The sequence below is a fragment of the Aquarana catesbeiana genome, linkage group LG01 (assembly GCF_042186555.1).
Source record: "Aquarana catesbeiana isolate 2022-GZ linkage group LG01, ASM4218655v1, whole genome shotgun sequence".
In the NCBI taxonomy this organism is placed as follows: Eukaryota; Metazoa; Chordata; class Amphibia; order Anura; family Ranidae; genus Aquarana; species Aquarana catesbeiana.
In genome coordinates this window covers 307,073,188-307,092,109 of record NC_133324.1, presented here as the reverse complement: position 1 = coordinate 307,092,109, position 18,922 = coordinate 307,073,188, and positions in this window count along the sequence as shown.

Genomic DNA, 18,922 nt, shown 5'->3' with positions numbered 1-18,922 from the left:
GTAAGGGGGCACTGATATAAAAGTTCCTCCTGATATCAGTAACCCCCACCCCCCCTTACCTTAGTGCATTCACTCTGTGAAAGGTGATCTCTGGTCACCAGAGCCCCCCTTACATCAGAGTTCCCCTTTACACCAGTCTGCAGCATTCCCTCTAACATCCTGATCTGCAGCATTCCCCTTTACAGCAAATTTTCCCTTGCGCTGTAATGCCCCGTACACATGGTTGGATTTTCCGACAGAAAATGTGCAATCGGAGCATGTTGTTGGAAATTCCGACCATGTGTGGGCTCTATTGGACTTTTTCCATGGGATTTTCCGACACACAAAGTTTGAGAGCAGGCTATAAAATTTTCCGACAACAAAATCCGATCGCGTCAATTCTGACCGTGTGTGGACAATTCCGACGCACAAAGTGCCACGCATGCGCAGAAGAAATTCCGAGACGGAACAGCTCGGTCTGGTAAAATTAGCGTTCGGAATGGATAGAGCACTTTCGTCACACTACAATCTTTAAAATTGTTTAATACAGCGCACTCTCTTCTTTTTTATAATGCAGGAAGAACAAAATAGTTTTGCTGCTGATATTCACACAGAGTTCTCACAAACTTCTTTCTTTATTATTTATTGTGATTCCCTCAATATATTATGATTTGTCACATCTGACCAAAAATCTATATCATTTTTATTTTATATTTATTAAATTTATATCATTTTTTTGTGTTTTTTTTTTTTTTTTAAAGCCTGATGTGATTTTTTTAATTTTTTTTTTGTTTATATTTTTTTCAAGGCTGATCTTGCTTTTTTTTTTTTTTTTGTTAGTTATTTAAACATCCAGAATATTTTTGTGTGTGTCAAGTTACCACAACACCATTATTATCTTGTATTATTTAATCTCAAGGAGGTTGCTTGGTTTTGGTGTCTCTTGTTAATTTCACATTGTATTTTTGAAATGTACCTGAATCCTCACAAACAAACTGTCCTTTTGAAGGAAAACACACATAGGCAAGTCTAATTGAAACCAAAAAACCTTTATTAAGGGCTCACAACCAAACAAAGAGGGAGGCAACGCTGGAGAAACAGCAGAAATTGGTGAAGCCTTTGGCCCCCCAGGGCACACATCAATTTTTTTACTGCAAAATTGGTGGCCTGAGGAGTACATATCTAATGGAGTGCAGTCTGGTCCAGAAGTCCCAGAGATCATGAAAGCAGCAGATGACATGTATGTCCCCAGGCTGTGGTCATACAAGAGACTGCATCTTTTGCCAGATCAGACTGAACCCAGGGTCATTACTCTCTGGTCTTCCTTCCACTCTTCCTTCCACGCTGTGGCTGTGGTGGTGGAGTTGTGGCAGGAGGAGGCGGAGGATGTTCCAACTCAATCACGTGGGTATTGGGTGTGATTTCGCCCCCCACCCCCTTAGTTAAGTCTTTATAAAGAAGGTCCTACCAAAGCTGGCGTTGGCCCTCCTGCATGCCCTGCAGTTTGGTGGTAGCCATGCAGGCAAAGGCCTCTTCAGGAGTGGGGGTGGCTCTGAGGGATGCAGAAGCCTCCTGAATGAGCCTGAGAGCTGAATCCTGCACGTGACTCCCCTTCCTGGGTCTTTTGTTTGGAAGGCAGAGGGGACGAACCTGCGATTCTGTCAGGCTCCTACTGGTCCCAGGCTTCTCCTGGCTGCCACTTAGCCCCGCCTCCTCCTGGCTGCCACATTCCACAGCCTCCTCCTGGCTGCCACATTCCACAGCCTCCTCCTGGCTGAGGTCTTCCTGTGTATGAAAAAGGGACATTGTTTTAGTTTTTACTTCATCAATCACACACGATTTACATCTCATGACTGTTGCAAATTGAATGTTAACAAATATAACAGACTATCATTCTGAGTCCAGCATTTTTCATTCTTGTCCCAATTATTTTTGCCCACTACTGTCTATTGATATGTAAAACATCTAGTAAAGATCATTTCTTTATTGACCAGAAATCTGTAGAACAATGCTATACCTGGCTCAAGCTGGGCTCCTCCACTTCTTCCTGGCTGGAAGTCCCAGGTTGGACATCAGAAGCCTCAGCTGGGGTGGAAGATAGGGTGGAAGGAAGAGTGGAAGGAAGAGTAGAGAAGGATTCCCTGACTCCAGTCTGGTCTGGCAGAAGTCGCAGTCTCTCATAGTACCAGAGCCTGGGGACATAAACGTCATCTGCTCCAGCTCCGGATCTCTGGGAATCTGTGACCTTCTTGCGCTCCTTAAGATAAGTGCTCCTCAGGCCACCAATTTTGGCTTTTAAATAAGAGGTGGTTGCTGTGGGCACCACCGGCTTCACCAACTCCAAAAGTTTCTCCAGCGCTGCCTGCCTCTTTTTTTATGATTATAATGTGGATGTTTCACCTGCCACAGACAGGGCAGCTCCCTGTACTTGTCTATGAACAGGGGGAGGAAGTTGTGGTCATTGAAGCCATCCATTTTCTCTGCAAGACACAACACAAGACAAACCCTAATGTCAGGCAAAACTCTCCTAATCTTGTTACAATATAGGCCTTAATGTAGAAGCAGTATGGGCCCAAGTTTAGATCTTACCTTCGTTATCATGATCGGCGCCTCCGATACTCCTTCCTCCGCTCAAAGATCGTACGTACTACGCACGCGTGTTACGCTTTATACACACTGCGCATGCGTGAAATTCCGCCCGCCCCTGACATTCTTTCTATTCTATTCCCCGCACCTTCTCGTTTGGCGCAGTGGGGGAAGAGCACATGGCGGAGACACAGCAGGTGTGTGCTAATTACAGCAACGAGGAGGAGGGGGAGGAAAGCCCAGAGCCAGAAACGTCCCGATCCAGAAGGAGATGATTTAAGGCATCAAATATGTCCTTTGGGGAGATGTTGGAGATGGTGGAGAAGTGGTCAAGAGTCTACACCAGAATTTCAGGGTACGACGATCAGCTCAGGAAGCGGTGGTCGGACCTCAAATTAAGAGAGCACGAGCAGTACAGAAAGATCCAGAGAGTACTACAAAAAAGTAAGTAGTTGTGCTGTGTTCCTATTCGTTATTTTTATTACTTTTATTGCTCCATGTGCTTTTCTTAACTGTTATCCAGTTTAAAATGGCAACTTTCATGTTCATGGGCACATTATTCGTTCGTATAAAAACATTGTTCATTCGGCCTAGAAAACACAAGCAGTAAATGTCACCAAAGATTTTAGTTGTTAATTTTTTTTTATTTGAAAAAGGTTTCAGACATTGTCTGGCATATTGATAGCCCCCCTACCCGCAAAGTATTCCAGGTATCTTAGATGGACATCACGGGCACTCAGGGGGGGCAAGCCAGGACAGCCACTTTCAAGCACCGTCAGGGTTGGTTCATTTTGAATTCCAGCCTCAGGCCCAACTGAGCCAGCATAGTTGGCAGAATGTTGCCGTAAAAAGTTGTGTAGAACACAGCACGCCAGGATGATATGATTCAGTTTGTACTCCGCCATGTGTATGGGTGTAAGAAATAGGCTGAACCGGCTGGCCATGATTCCAAACGTGTTCTCCACCACTATTCTGGCTCTGGCCAGCTGGCAATTAAAAACCCTCTGGTCTGGGGTGAGGGTCCTCATCGGGAATGGCCGCATAAGATGGCCCCCCAGCGCAAACGCTTCATCCGCAACGAAGACGAATGAGAGTCCTTCCACATTGTCTTCTGGAGGTGGCAAGTCCAAGCTGCCATTCTGGAGATGCCTGTAGAACTCCGTCTGGGCGATGATTCCACCATCGGACATCCGGCCATTCTTCCCCACGTCCACATACAGGAACTTGTAAGTAGCCGACACCACAGCCAACATCACAATACTATTAAACCTCTTATAGTTGAAATAGTATGACCCCGAGTTGGGTGGTGGGACGATGTGGACATGTTTCCCATCAATTGCCCCTCCGCAGTTAGGAAAGTCCCACCGCTGGGCAAAGTGGTGGGCCACAGTCTGCCATTCCTGTGGAGTGGAAGGAAACTGTGGCGTCAAACAAGAAAAAAAAAATTAGTCATTTTGCACATAAACAGGGAAAGCAGATTAGACACAAACATTCTTGGCTAACATCAAGATAACATTTATTTGAGGGAGTTTTTAAAGACCAAAGTATAAGGTACACCTATCAGATTCCCCCTCCCCCACCCCCTCTCATGGGCCATTTCTAACATTATAGCAGGGGGAACTCTTGGACGGGTAACCCTCTCCACTTCATTGAGAGATGAATGTCTAAATAATGGGTATTACTTTGGCCAGCCCCTCCTTAGTTACGCTATTGGCGGCCCCTTGGACAGGTAAGAAGTGTCATAATACAAAGAGATAAATACACACTGTACACATTTGAGCACATTTGGACATTCTGCTATTACCAATCAAGATAATAATAATATACAAAAACTTTAAACAGTACCATTTGAAAGTATACAGGCAAGCCCTTGCACTACATGCTTTGGGGAATTCATCCATAAATCTGACCACAAAAGAGATGTATAGTGTGTATGGGTTTGGCAAACTCAACAGATAGATGATTGAGGATAGATAGAGAATTGGTATCAGCTGACTTAGCAGTTGGGGGGAGGGAGGGTTCCAAATGATTTGGGGACCCCCAAAAAAAGCTTCTGGCACTCTGCCTGAATTTAAAGCACAAATCACATTTAAAAACATTTTAGGGGGTTTTTGGGGTAAAGCACTACTATGGAGCTGATAAAATACATTGTTAAGTGAATACATGAGGTGAATATAGGGCCTGGAGACCATGCTGGGGAGGTAAGTGAAGGCAAATATGTATGAAGGACAAAATAAAAAAATAAAGAAAAATCCAGCATGCATGAGGACAAAGGGGACATTCACAGCATATTCCAATCATGGTAATTAGGGAATGAGGAAAGAAATACAATATATTGTCAAACATTAAATACAATAAAATTTGATATTAAAGGATAAAAATCTTACCTTAATATACTCCTTCTGCAGGACCTGGATGATGGCAGATCAGGTCTCTGGGATAATGATCCCCAGAGCCTGGGGGGAGATGCCTGTTGAGAACTTCAAGTCCTGCAGACTTCTCCCCATCACCAAGTACCGCAGGGTGGTGACTAGCCTCTGCTCCGGAGTGATGGCTTTCCTCATGCAGGTATCCTGCCTGCTAATATAAGGGGTCAGCAAAGCCAACAAACGATGAAATACGGGGTCCGTCATCCGGAGAAAGTTCCTGAAATCATCAGGATTATTCTCACGGATCTCATGGAGCAAAGGCATATGACAGAACTGGTCACGCTGAAGCAACCAATTCTTGGTCCATGAACTCCTCCCCACCCTGTTCATGGCCTGGACTTGTGTCAAGGTCAGGACCCCAACACCAAGCCCCCGCACAGCACGAACTCTACGAGGAGTACGTATACGCGACATGGCTAGAAAACGGTCGGCTGCTCAGAATGAAGTAACAGAACGCACTGAAGAACAGCAAGGCCTGTGAAGAGCGACCTGAAAAACAGTAACGAACGAACAAGAACATAATGACAAGAGTCACGCGTCACTTGCTGCACGCACTGAAGAGCAGATACAAACCCACAAGCACAAACTGAACAGCAGAAAACGATCTGAAAATCACGAGTCTGAAAAAGCACAAATCGTCTCTCACCAAACTTTTACTAACACGAGATTAGCAAAATGAGCCCAAAGGGTGTACCGCGCTTGGTTCTGAACTGGCCTTTTCTAGTCTTGTCGTACGTGGTGTACGTCACCGCGTTCTTGGCGATCGGAAATTCCGACAACTTTGTGTGACCGTGTGTACGCAAAACAAGTTTGAGCCAACATCCGTCAGAAAAAATCCATAGATTTTGTTGTTGGAATGTCCGATCAATGTCCGATCGTGTGTACAGGGCATAAGTGGGAATCCTGCAGACTCTGATGTAATGGGGAACTCTGTTTTGGGATATATTGACCTGATCTTCACGTAAATGGAGAAATAGGTTTCTTGACTTTTGTTATAACTTAAAAACATTGCTAGTAGCAGCTGCACAAATTGTATCTATATTTGTGTGGGTGTAATTTATATATCTATCTATATATATATATAGATCTATCTATCTATCTATCTATCTATCTATCTATCTATCTATCTATCTATCTATCTATCTATAGATAGATAGATAGATAGATAGATAGATAGATAGATAGATAGATAGATAGATAGATAGATAGATAGATAGATAGATAGATCTATATATATATATATAGATAGATATAGGCTCTGGGGATCATTATTCCAGAGACCTGATCTGCCATCATCCAGGTCCTGCAGAAGGAGTATATTAAGGTAAGATTTTTATCCTTTAATATCAAATTTTATTGTATTTAATGTTTGACAATATATTGTATTTCTTTCCTCATTCCCTAATTACCATGATTGGAATATGCTGTGAATGTCCCCTTTGTCCTCATGCATGCTGGATTTTTCTTTATTTTTTTATTTTGTCTATAGATAGATAGATAGATAGATAGATAGATAGATAGATAGATAGATAGATAGATAGATAGATAGATAGATAGATAGATAGACATACCCTATATATAATTATAATTACAAATTCATAGTTTTTAGTATTTAAGGCTGTTAATATAGGCGATTTATACAGTTAATTTTTCATCGCTTAAATCATTTTTCCCATTATAAGCGTGAATGGGGCCTCATATCTAAGTTTTGCCTAAGGTCTCACAAAGCCTAGAGCCTCTGCTTAGGGAGGATAAAGTCTCATTATATGCAGACGATACCTGGCTGTATCTAGGTGACACTGAGGCTTCTCTGGTGAATGTGATGTCTACTATAAAACAGTTTGGCACTCTCTCTCCGGTTTCTCCATAAATTGGAGCAAAACAGTCCTACTTCCATTAGATGAGTTGCAAGCCCCGCTGCCAGACGGTGCCTGGTTGTTGAGCTTGGTAACTCAATTTAAATATTTAGGTGTCTAGATCTCCCCAGACCCCTCCAAACATTTGGAACTCAATTTGCTTCCATTATTTCAATGAATGCAAGCCAAATGCATGGCATGGTGCAAGCTCCCCCTATCAGTTATAGGGAGAGTTAACTTAATAAAAATGGTTTAGTCCCCTCGATTACTCTATATCTTCCATAATGCCCCTCAGTGGATCCCTCGCTGATGGTTTGTGCACATTGAAACCGTCTTCAGACTTCTTATTTGGCAAAAAAAGGTGGCTAGGGTGCGTCTCTTGACACTACAATATGGTAAAGATGGGGGGCCTGGCAGTCCCTATCCATAAACTTTATTATTTAGACTCAAATTTTGGTGGTGTAGGGCCTTCCTGATCCCTCCGATCTGATCCGCAATATATTGCTCACCAACAGCTCCGACTTTACAGCTCTTTCCTGACTAGAAAGGGGGTTTTCTGATATCACATCCATAAGGCCAACCATCCCTCTCCTGAAGAAGTTGTGGTCAGCTATCAAGGCTAGTCTGGGAATGTCGGGGTTTCTTTCAGAAACATCTCTATGGCAAAACCCTATGTATGCTGAAATAAGTAAACTTGAGGGCTTTAGGATATGGGAAATGGCAGGCATTCGATACCTTTCACAATTATATACCCAAAATGTTTAAAAATCTTTTTTATATATACAAAATGAATTTGCCTTGCCAAGACTACAATTTTATAAATATTTACAACTGCGACATGCTCTAAAGACGCAGGCGCATCAGTCTACACTGGTGTTGTCCGACTACCCCCTTATACGGGAAGTTTTTATTGTACCCCATAAGAAGAGTATGATCTCGCAAATTTATTCTACTCTAAGTTCTACCATACAGAATTCTTCTATACTCCAATGTAGGAGGGAGTGGGAGGGAGACCTGGGAAGTATTGATGAGGAGGTGTCGGAGATGTGCCTTCAGTCAGTGCCTCTGGTTTCCATGCCACCCACACACAAACTCTCACAGCTCTTTGTATAACATAGAGCATATGGAACACCTTTGCAGCTTCACAGGTGGGGAAGACAAGACTCTGCTAACTGCCCAAAATGAAATATAAAGGAGGGCACTCTCATTCATTTGCTTTGGCGATGCCCAAAATGGTTTTTCTATTGGAAAGCTGTGACAGAAACGATTTCCAAAGTGTATAAGGTCAGGGTCCTGTTGGATCCTTTGGTCTGTATACTGGGAGCTCTAGATAATGAGATTTTTGCTCCTCCAGGTAATATAGCTATACATAGGCTACTGTACTTAGCACGGAAACAAATAGCATGATTCTAGTTGTCTCCTCACATTCCCACTAGGATACAGTGGATAGAACACGTCAACAGTGTAAGAGAACGACTAACATATCACCATAGAAATGGCAATCGCAAGTTCACATCTATTTGGCAGGAGTTGGTCTGGCCCCCTCTCAGCTGCTTAGGTTCAGGCTATTGCAGGTATTAATCTAGTTAAGTTTTTTTCCCCTTCTTCCTTTCTTTGTATTTTCTAACCACATGCCCCTTGTTAGAATGACTGCTCTTTCATGTCTTCCTGGGACAACCAAAAAAAAGTTACTTACATGCAGCCCATTGGCTGATGGTACAGAACTCCGGACGGAGGACAGTAATCTCTTTTTCTGGCTCATTTGTTATATTCTAAACATTGTACCAATGTGCCTCTGTACGATTGTTATACTCCACTGGCATCATAATCTTTTCTTTTAGATCTATGTTGTACTATTGCAATTTGTGCCAAACTGTAGTTTTTTTCTTGTGCGATTTATTGTATTAAATACTTATTGCTTATTGTTACAATAAATATTTTTTCTGATTTAAAAAGAAAAAAAAAACTAATTTGCCCTCCCCCTCTTCCCCCCTCTCCCCCTCTTCCTTTTTTAGTTTCTCCTCTGCCCCCCCCCCTTCCCCCCCCCTTCCACCTTCCCCCCCCCCTTCCACCTTCCCCCTACCCTTTTCCTTCCCTCTCTCTTTTTTCTCCCCTTTCCCCCCCCCCTCTCCCATGCCCACCCCTTCCCCCCTTTTTTTCCCCTTCCCCCCTTCTAATTTTAGAGGTTGCAGCACCCAATTATTTATATTGGCAACTCTTCATTCAGTACAGTAGTGTCCGCACAGTATATATACATCATTTCTATATTTATATATATTTTTATACATATCTTCACATCTTTTCCCTCAGTGATTGCATTCATTTTTTACCTGTTGTTTCAGGTTTTCGTTGTTGTTTAAGTTGTTTATGTCAGTGTGGGATTTGTTTATATATTTTTTAATTTATGTTTTTCAATCTGCACATATACTATATTTGTGTGTTGATACATTTCATGTGTGAAGGTTAGAGTATGTTCATATGTGCACTGATTTTTCCTACACACACTTTTAAATACACATAAGTTTATAAATTGTTTATACATTTTTAACATGTGTTGATATTCAGAATAGATTTTTAAGCCATTATTGTGTTATGTGTATTGTGAGCTATAAGTTTATTATGTGGTCATATATAGTACCAATGATTTGTGTATATATAAAAAATGGAGTATAATAATTTTTGAATTTTTTTAAAGTGTATTCCCTGAGCAACGAGGGGTTAAGGTCAGGTAATAAATTGTTCCGCCCCCTTGCCCCACTAATTTCCTGCCCCATTCCTTATTTAAAATTTCTGGTTGCCCACTTCCTTGACTTTGAAAAAGCACATGCGCGCAAAACGCGTAGCCAAGGCAACCACAAAGCTAACAGGTCATCCAGTTCAATGAGGTTTCTCAATGATCAGAACCCCTAGCAACGCTGACCGTCATTCATATTGGCCAACCCAGCCCTGGTTTCCATCCCTCCGGAGATTACATCATCCTAGGACACTCCCACGCAGCAGTGAACAACATCCACTGGGCTGGATGCATCAGGAGTGAATAGCGAGATCTATATTGCAGCATCGCAGCGCTTTCTCCCCCACCTGTCAGCACTCCAGCTGACCTGGCATTTCTGACACATGCAGCTCGGAGTCTGGCTCTTCACCTTCCTGCTGATTGTCATCCTCGCTTCCTCCTCCAGCACGTCCAGCCTTCCTCCACACGCTGGTGAGTGGGTCTCACATTCAGCTGCAGTGCAGCAGGGGTATTGGCTCCCCCCATGCTGCGAGGGTCTCTTCAAACCCCAATGCCACGAGAGAGCGCCCCCCCGAACCGTACCAGGCCACATGCCCTCAACATGGGGAGGGTGCTTTGGGATCTGACCCCAAAGCACCTTGTCCCCATGGTGATGGGGCAAGGGCCTCATCCCCACAACACTTGCCCAGTGGTTGTGGGGGTATGTGGGCGGGGGGCTTCTGGAAGTCCCCTTTAACAAGGGGACCCCCAGATCCCACCCCCTATGTGAATTGGTAATGGGGTACATTGTACCCCTACCATTTCACAAAAAAGTGTCAAAAATGGTAAAAAAAAAAGACAAGAAAAGTCCTTTATTAAAAAATAAAAATGTCCAGTGATGTAAATTCACGCCGCCCAACGAACTGAAAAAGAAAATAAAAAGCCACATCCGTTCCGCCTCCATGGGAGGCTCCCATCGACTGATGCTTCTTCTAGATGACAGTTCTTATATGGGGAAGCCCCAGTGGCATCAGAGGGGGGTGGGGTCACCTGTTTACATCACCGGGTGGCCCTGCCCTCAGCTATATAAGAACTGTCACCCAGAAGAAGTGTCGGACCCCAAAGCACCCTCCCCATGTTGAGGGCTAGGGATGAGTCGAACACCCCCTGGTTCGGTTCATGGCAGAACATGCGAACAGACCAAAAATTTGTGTGAACACGTGAACCCCGTTAAAGTCTATGGGACTCGAACGTGAAAAATCTAAAGTGCTAATTTTAAAGGCTAATATGTAAGTTATAGTCATAAAAAGTGTTTGGGGACCCGGGTCCTGCCCAGGGGACATGAATCAATGCAAAAAAAAAGTTTTAAAAACGGCCGTTTTTTTGGGAGCAGTCATTTTAATAATGCTTAAAGTGAAACAATAAAAGTGAAATATTCCTTTAAATATCGTGCCTGGGGGTGTCTATAGTATGCCTGTAAAGTGGCGCAGTTTTCCCATTTAGAACAGTCTGAGAGCAAAATGACATTTCTAAGGAAATAAAAGTCATTTAAAACTTCTTGCAGCTGTAATGTAATTTTGGCCCCCCCCCAGCACATTACCAAGCCCTTTGGGTCTGGTATGGATATTAAGGTGAACCCCGCACCCAAATTAAAAAAAAAAGGTGTGGGGCCCCCAGGCCCTATATACTCTGTACAGCAGCAGTATACAGGCGGTCCCCGGGTTAAAAACAAGATAGGAACTGTAAGTTTGTTCTTAAGTTAAATCTGTTTGCAATTTGGAACAGGTATATTTTCTAAGTGTAGCTCCAGCCAAAAAATCTATTTTTAAGCTTTTTGGATAACATAGGGAAGGGTTATCAACACCCCTGTAACATCTGTTTTGCTGTCTGTGCCCCTCTACAGAAGATTTCACCTCACTTTCTGTGATTTTGAAAATTTTGGGTTGTTGTAGAAACAAGGATTGGTGATAAAGCAATCAGTGGATACACCTTTTTCCCATATTAACTCTTACAGGAGAGGATTTCCCTTCCTAGGGGTAGATTTCCTCTCACTTCCTGTTGTCTCCCTCTGTTTGTAAGTAGGAGTCATTTGTAAGTTGGATGTTTGCAATTAGGGGACCGCCTGTATATACTATACGGCCTGCCCTATACACTCGGCGGAAAATTGGGCCTTAGGTGTTGGTGGTACCAGAACACTGTAAGCCCTCACAGTTACTCTTGGTGGGTGCTGGAACAGGCCCTGCTGTTAAACAGGGGCATAAAAATTGGGCCTTAGGAGGTGGTGGTGGTGGCACAACACTGTAAAGCCTCACAGATACTTTTGTTGAGCGCAGGAACAGGTCCTGCTGTGAAATATTAGATCAAAAATTGTAATTACGCACCCCTGTTTAACAGGGGCATCAAAATTGGGCCTTAGGCGGTGGTGGTGATGGTGGTGGCACAACACTGAAAAAGCCTCACAGATACTTTTGTTGAGCACAGGAACAGGCCCTGCTGTGAAATATTAGATAAAAAATTGTACTTACGCCCCCCTGTTAAACAGGGGCATAAAAATTGGGCCTTAGGCGGTGGTGGTGGTGGTGGTGGCACAACACTGTAAAGCCTCACAGATACTTTTGTTGAGCGCAGGAACAGGCTCTGCTGTGAAATATTAGATAAAAAATTGTAATTACGTGCCCCTGTTAAACAGGGGCAGAAAAATTGGGCCTTAGGCGGTGGTGGTGGCGGTGGTCCAAGCCTCACAGATACTCTTGTTGAGCACAGGAATGAGCCCTGCTGTGAAATATTTGATCAAAAATTGTAATTACGCACCCCTGTTAAACAGGGGCATAAAAATTGGGCCTTAGGCAGTGGTGGTGGTGCCCTGAACCGAAAATATTCCTAGAAGCTATTATCATTAAGGTTGAGGAGGAATAGGATAGTCACTCAGCATAATAGGATAGTCACTCAGCATATGCAGTCTTCAAGGGATCCCACATCCATAGAAAAATCAATTGGTTACATCAGCATCAGGTGCTTGGTAGCTGGGGATCCAAGACTGATTAATTTTTATGAATGTGAGCCGATAAACAGAGTCTGTGGACAGACGCACCCTGTGATCGGTTACAAAGCCTCCAGCAGCACTGAATGTGCGTTCAGAAAGAACGCTGGATGCAGGACAGGCCAGTAGCTCAATTGCATATTGAGCAAGCTCTGGCCAGTGGTCCATCCTCAAGACCCAGTAACCCAGTGGATGCTCTGTTGGAAAGGTCTCCAAGTCTGATCTTGCCCCTATATATTTCTGCATCATGTAATTCAGACGCTGGCGATGGTTGCTGGAACCGATCAGACCTAGGCGCTGAGGACTGAAGAATTGTCTGAAGGCATTGGTCAGCCGGCCACCTTCTCCACCATTCTTTCTGCGACTGCACGAAGCCTCAGCAACACATTGTCCAGCACCGGGAAATTGTAACCAACCAGACTCTGGAAACACATTGCACAAACCTTTCTGCAAGGCCTCCCGAAGATGTTTCATCCTCTGCTCCCTCTGGGAAGGCTGGATAAGTTCTGCAAACTTACCCTTGTAACGTGGATCAAGAAGAGTTGCCAGCCAGAAATGATCCCTCTCCTTGATACCATGATTCCTAGGGTTCTTTCGCAGGCTTTGCTCAACCATCTCCTCCAAGCCACGTACAACTCTAAGGGTTTCTAGGAACTGAAAACAATCCCTTGAAGACTGCTGCTGATGCTGAGTGTTATCCTCCACCTCCATGCTGACACAATCCTCCTCCTCCTTCTCCTCTTCTTCTTACTGTGTGATCGGCGGGTCTGCAGGAATATTAGTATCTGGATAAAGGGGGCCTTGAGAGGTAAGGAAGTTCTCCTCTTCTTCCTGCTGTTCTGCCTAAAGTGCCCTGTCCATTATTCCATGAAGCGTGTGCTCCAACAGGAAGACAAGAGGGACAGTATCACTGATGCATGTACTGTCACTTCTCACCATCCTCGTGGCCTCCTCAAATGGTGACAGGACAGTGCATGCATCCTCGATCAGTAGCCACTGGCATGGCGAAAAAAAACAAGCTCCCGTGACCCTGTCCTGGTGCCATACTTACACAGGTACTCATTGATGGCCTCTGCTGCATGTGCAGCTGCTGCAGCATTGCCAACGTTGAGTTCCACCTGGTGGGCATGTCACAAATGAGGCGGTTCTTGGGCAGGTTGCATTCTCTTTGAATGTCAGCCAGCCGAGGACTGGCATTATATGACCAGCGGAAATGACCAGACTTTCCTGGCCTGCCTCAAGAGATCCTGTAAGCCTGGGTACCTGCTCAAGAACTGCTGCACCACCAAATTTAGGATGTGAGCCAAACAGGGAACATGGGTCAAGTGTCCCTGTCAGAGAGCGGAGAGGAGGTTGGTGCCATTGTCGCATACAACCATTCCTGGCTGAAGCTGGCATGGCGTTATCCACCTCTGAGCCTGCCCCTGCAGAGCTGACAGAATCTCTGCCCCAGTGTAGCTCCTGTTCCCTTAGCAGACCAACTCAAGCACCGCGTGTCATTTTTTTGCCTGAGTCCTTGCGTAGCCCCTTGAATGCCTACGGAGCACCGCTGGTTCAGAGGAGAAATCTGCAGAGGAAGAGGCCATAGAGGAAGAAGAAGAGGAGGGGGTGGAGGAGAAAGCTGTGGCAGAATCACCACTAGCATTTTGCAGGCATGGTGGCGGAACAAACTCCAACAATTCTGAACCCTGTCCTGCATCCTTCCCAGCTGCCAGCAGAGTTACCCAGTGCGCTGTGAAAGAAAGGTAACGTCCCCGTTAGGGATGAGCTTCGCGTTCGAGTAAAACCCATGTTCTGTTCGATCGATCGCAGAATTACGAACGATATGGGCCGTTCGCGCCAAATTTGTGTGGCGATTCACGGGCCCATAATTCACTGCGGCATCGCAGTGCATTGCTGGCTGATGATTGGCCAAGCATGCACTATGACCCGCATGCTTGGCCAATCACAGCGCTGTCAGTAGAGAGAGCTGTAATTGGCCAAAGCCAGGGTGGCTTTGGCCAATTATGGCTCAGGGGGTTTAGAACACGCCCCACACTATATAAGGCCGCCTGCACGTCGACCCTATGTAGTGTGTTCCGGCGTGATTAGAGAGAGAGAGAGACAGTGTCATTTCATCTGAGTTAGATAGATTAGGCAGGACAGTCAGTGAGTTAGCTGCACTTACAGTGTGTATATATATACATCCCAGGTGTTGTATATATATATATATATATATATATATATATATATATATATATATATATATATATATATATACACTGTATTCAGTTTAGCTAGATCCGTTCCTGTTATCTTCCTACTGACAGACAGGCTTGTCTTGTTACAGTATTTACAGCTACCTGAAGAAAATTGCTGGTGTTCTTTTGATCCTATTAGTACCACAGTCAGGCAGCTAGACTATTTACAGTTAGTGTAGTGCGTCCTCCTCACAGTGTTCAGTTAAAGCTACAAGTTAGTTTAGTGTAACCTCTGCACAGTGCAGTTAAAACTACAAGTTAGTGTAGTACGTCCAACTCACAGTGTTCAGCTAAAGCTACAAGTTAGTTTAGTGTGACCTCTGCACAGTGTTCAGCTAAAGCTACAAGTTAGGGTAGTGCGTCCTCTGCACAGTGTTCAGCTAAAGCTACAAGTTAGTGTAGTGCGTCCTCCTCACAGTGTTCAGCTAAAACTACAAGTTAGTTTTTTGTGAGCTCTGCACAGTGTTCAGCTAAAGCTACCTGTAGAAGGTTGGTGGTTTTTTCCTGATCCTATAACTACCGTAGGCAGCTAAATAAGCTACAAGTTATTTTTTTGCGAGCTCTGCACAGTGTTCAGCTAAAACTACAAGTTAGTGTAGTGCGTCTTCCTCACGTGTTCAGCTAAAGCTACAAGTTAGGGTAGTGCGTCCTCTGCACAGTGTTCAGCTAAAGCTACAAGTTAGTGTAGTGCGTCCTCCTCAGAGTGTTAAGCTAAAACTACAAGTTAGTTTTTTGTGAGCTCTGCACAGTGTTCAGCTAAAGCTACCTGTAGAAGGTTGGTGGTGTTTTCCTGATCCTATCACTACCGCAGGCAGCTAAATAAGCTACAAGTTATTTTTTTGCGAGCTCTGCACAGTGTTCAGCTAAAGCTACCTGTAGAAGGTTGGTGGTGTTTTCCTGATCCTATAACTACCGCAGGCAGCTAAATAAGCTACAAGTTAGTTTTTTGCGAGCTCTGCACAGTGTTCACCTAAAGCTACCTGTAGAAGGTTGGTGGTGTTTTCCTGATCCTATCACTACCGCAGGCAGCTAAATAGGCTACAAGTTATTTTTTGCGAGCTCTGCACAGTGTTCACCTAAAGCTACCTGTAGAAGGTTGGTGGTGCTTTCCTGATCCTACCACTACCGCAGGCAGCTAAATAAGCTACAAGTTAGTTTTTTGCAAGCTCTGCACAGTGTTCAGCTAAAGCTACAAGTTAGTGTAGTGTGACCTCTGCACAGTGTTCAGCTAAAGCTACAAGTTAGTGTAGTGTGTCCTCCTCACAGTGTTCAGCTAAAACTACAAGTTAGTTTTTTGTGAGCTCTGCACAGTGTTCAGCTAAAGCTACCTGTAGAAGGCTGGTGGTGTTTTCCTGATCTTATCACTACTGCAGGCAGCTAAATAAGCTACAAGTTATTTTTTTGCAAGCTCTGCCCAGTGTTCAGCTAAAGCTACCTGTAGAAGGTTGGTGGTGTTTTACTGATCCTATCACTACCGCAGGCAGCTAAATAAGCTACAAGTTATTTTTTTGCGAGCTCTGCACAGTATTCAGCTAAAGCTACCTGTAGAAGGTTGGTAGTGTTCTCATACTACAGGCAGGTAGTTGATTTTGCTAGCTGCAGTATATATATATATATATATATATATATATATATATATATATATATATATATATATATATATCCCAGCTTAGTACAGCTACAATCCATTAGTATGTCTGGAAGGCCAACAAGGAGAGGCAGACAGTCACAAGCCAATAAAAGAGGGCAAGCAGGCTCTGTGTCTAGAGGCAACAGTGCTGGTCATGGAGACGGTGCATCCTCATCAGCACGTGGCCATGGGACACGCTTGGCCTTTTTTTCGACAGCTGGCCGTGTTGAGCTGCAACATGCGGAAGACTTGGTCGAGTGGATGACCAAGCCGTCCTCATCCTCCTCATCCTCTTTCACCCATGCTCAGGGTACTTTGTCTGGCAAAGCAGCTGCCAACGTGGCCTCTTCCCTTGGCTCAATGGCATCAGTGACTCCTTCCCTAGCCCCACCATGTCCTCCTGAGGAGTCCCTCGAACTGTTTGACCACAGTGTTGGGTACATGCTCCAGGAGGATGCCCAGCATTTAGAAGGCTCTGATGATGATACTGAGCTAGATGAAGACAGTAACGTGAGCACGGACATAGGGGGTGCCCAAGAAGGACAGCAATCTGGCAGTCATGCTCCCCCTGCTGCAGCATACTGCCAGGTTTGCTCCAGTGATGAGGAGGGAGGGGATGATGAGGTCACTGACTCAACGTGGGTGCCTGATAGGAGAGAGGAGGAGGCACATCACCAACGAGGCAGGATGCCCTCCAGGGGCCAGCCTAAGGGCAGCACACTGACTGCATCACACCCCAAAGCTCCACATGTGCAGGGCACTGCTGTCTCTATTCCAAAAGTTCTTTGGTGTGGGCCTTTTTTGAGACGAGTGCATCAGATCGCACCGCTGCTATTTGCAACATATGTCTCAAGCGTATCTCGCATGGCCAAAACATCTCCCGCTTGGGCACCACATGCTTGACCAGACATATGTTGACCTGCCATGCAGTTCGTTGGCAAGCGTATCTTAAGGGCCCACACCAAAGAACAAAGAGGACCTCTCCTTGCTCCTCATCAGCTGAGATCTCCAACCCCACAATACCATCAGTCCTCTCTGAGACCTGCACTGAGAGGAATGAAGGTGTAGAATTAGGTGTGTCACAGCCAAGTACTTGTGGGCAATCTGCTTTCGGTACACCGACGTCAGATTGTACCAGGCAAATTTCCCTGCCCCAGCTGCTGCACCGCCGAAAGAAGTTCACTCCCAGCCATCCACATGCCCAGCGGCCTGCCTGCTTGGCAAAATTGTTAGCACTTCAACTGCTGACTTTTCAGTTGGTAGACTCTGCCCCCTTCCATGAGTTTGTGGAATGTGCTGTTCCTCAGTGGCAGGTACCCAAACGCCACTTTTTCTCACGGAAGGCAATGCCTCGCTGGACAGGGCGGTCAGCGGTAAGGCGCATATTACCTCTGACTCATGGTCCAGCAGGCATGGACAGGGACATTACCTAAGTTTTACCGTGCATTGGGTGACTCTGCTGGCAGCTCGGAAGGATGCAGGACAAGGTGCAGTAGTGTTGGAGGTTGTTCCGCCACCACGCCTCCAAAATGCCACTACTAATGATTGTGACACACCACTCTCCTCCACCCCCTCCTCTTCTTCTTCCTCCATGGCCTCTTCCTGTGCTTTGTCTTCAGAACCAGCGGTGCTCCGTAGCCGTTCAAGGGGCTACGCAAGTATGCAGGCCAAAAGATGCCATGCGGTGCTTGAGCTGGTGTGCTTGTGGGACATGAGCCACACTGGGGCAGAGGTTCTGTGAACTCTGCAGGGGCAGGTTCAGAGGTGGTTGACGCCACGCCAACTTAAGGCAGGAATGGTGGTTTGCAACAATGGCCCCAACCTCCTCTCTGCCCTCGGTCAGAGACAAATGACCCATGTGCCCTGTTTGGCTCACGTCCTTAACTTGGTGGTGCAGTGGTTCTTGGGCAGGTACCTGGGCTTACAGAATGACCTGAGGCAGGCCAGGAAAGTCTGTGTGCATTTCCGCCGGTCATATAATGCCAGTGCTCGGCTGGCAGACCTCCAAAAGGAGTTTAACCTGCCCAAGAACCGCCTAATCTGTGACATGCCCACCAGGTGGAACTCAATGTTGGCCATGCTGCAGCAGCTGCACACGCAGCAGAGAGCCATCAATGAGTACCTGTGTGACTATGGCACCAGGACAGGGTCAGGGGAGATTGTTTTTTTTCCCTATGCCAGTGGGCCATGATCAGGGATGCATGCACTGTCCTGTCACCATTTGAGGAGGCCATGAGGATGGTGAGCAGTGACAGTGCATGCATCAGTGACACTGTCCCCCTTGTTCACCTGTTGGAGCACACGCTGCGTGGAATAATGGACAGGGCACTTGAGGCAGAACAGAGGCAGGAAGAGGAGGCCTGCCTTAGCTCTCAAGGCTCCCTTTATCCAGACAGTGTTCCTGCGTGCCCACCGATCACACAGGAAGAGGATGAGGAGGAGGAGGAGG